Raw genomic sequence first — 1,552 nt, 5'->3', positions numbered from 1 at the left:
TGAGTCAATAGAGTGTGGATTTAAATCCCACACCAGTCCATTATTAATTATGCTATCTGAACATTTCATTTTATTCAGCAGCTATTTGCCAAAATATGTCTTGGGGGGCATAATGATGCTAGCAATTATCTCCAACAATTATTGGGAAAATTCAAATTTGAAAATTGGAGGTCTTTTTAAAGAGTTTTTGTTCCCTTATCAAACCCTTCCCTTATATTTTGCTGCAGTGCCTTGGACACAGTATACCCTTAATCAATGTTATTAAATTAAGTGTTCTTTTGCATTACAAATCACTGTCCCTCACATGACTCCTACAGTTTCTTCATGAATTTACATGTCATCCTTGTGCAGGGGCCTTGCTAATCTTCTCTGTATCATTCCAATTTTAGTATATGTGCTGCCAAAGCGAGCATGACTCCTACAGGTTCTTTTTTCTTCTTTTCTTTTCTTTTTTTTTTTTTTTTAGGTTTTTTGCAAGGCAAACGGGGTTAAGTGGCTTGTCCAAGGCCACACAGCTAGGAAATTATTAAGTGTCTGAGACCGGATTTGAACCCAGGTACTCCTGACTTCAGGGCCGGTGCCTTATCCACTACACCACCTAGCTGCCCCATACAGTTTCTAAATGATGATGAGCTTGAAAACCTATAGATACCTTGCATGTTTAAACACAATTAATATAAATGATTTCATTTGAACCCTAAGATGGTGCTGTGAAAAAAGGCATCCTAAGTATAACTATATTTAGTTTATGAATAAGGAAATATATCAACAGACTTAACATGGTCATAGTGAGCCAGTATCTGAAATACAGAAGATTTTCACGCAGACCTTCTTGCCTTTATGACCAGAAATATTTCCATTATACCATATTACTGTCAACATAAGCACTGTAATTGGTGATTGGATGATCTACAAACTAGTTGACTCCCAAACTTTGGCCTTTAAAGTCCCTTCATTAGTCATTGGGCCAAAGATTTCAAAAGTTCTTAGGAACAGAGATGTCACTCGTGGCCATAACTGTGGCATGAGTTGCAGTAGAGTTGGTGATGTCTACTGCTGGCCTACATTCAATTCAGTTGCAAAAAAACACAAAAACAAACTAGATGAGAGAATGAATAACTTGTGAAATTTGTCCTGCTAGTTGATTCCTCAGGACTAAACTCTAGAATGGAAGGATTCAAGGTCAGTAGCTGCAATCAGGGTAGGGCCAGGGACTTTTTACAGACCTGAAAACCCTCCAGCTTTTGGGAGGCATTGCCCCTTGGTGATACCTGGTAGTTCTGCTGCCAAGTCATGAACAAAGCAGACCATTAATTTTGCTCTGACCATGGGGAAAAAACCTACTTTTTCATCAATAGTTTAGCAAATTGAGTTAGAAAGGCACCTGGACAAGACCATTGATTGAAGATGACTTCTATTCTAGTGTCTACCATCTCCTAGAAAAGGGACAATGACCAAGTCATTGAACATCTCCAAGTCTTAAATTAGTCTTCTTTGAAATAGGTGCAATAGTCTCAAAACTCAAAGAAGCAAAATTTGTTAGGGAAGAACA

At 38.0% G+C, this 1,552-nt stretch overlaps 1 non-coding gene across 1 annotated transcript; it reads right to left on the bottom strand.

The window, feature by feature from the left end:
* Positions 1-306: 306 nt before the first annotated feature.
* LOC141519836 (U6 spliceosomal RNA) lies at positions 307-413 on the bottom strand. The gene has a single exon (XR_012477466.1). It is a non-coding gene; the product is annotated as a U6 spliceosomal RNA (small nuclear RNA).
* Between the last annotated feature and the right edge of the window lie 1,139 nt (positions 414-1,552).

The sequence above is a fragment of the Macrotis lagotis genome, chromosome 3, assembly GCF_037893015.1.
Source record: "Macrotis lagotis isolate mMagLag1 chromosome 3, bilby.v1.9.chrom.fasta, whole genome shotgun sequence".
Classification (NCBI taxonomy): Eukaryota; Metazoa; Chordata; class Mammalia; order Peramelemorphia; family Peramelidae; genus Macrotis; species Macrotis lagotis.
This window is presented reverse-complemented; position numbering and strand designations above follow the sequence as displayed.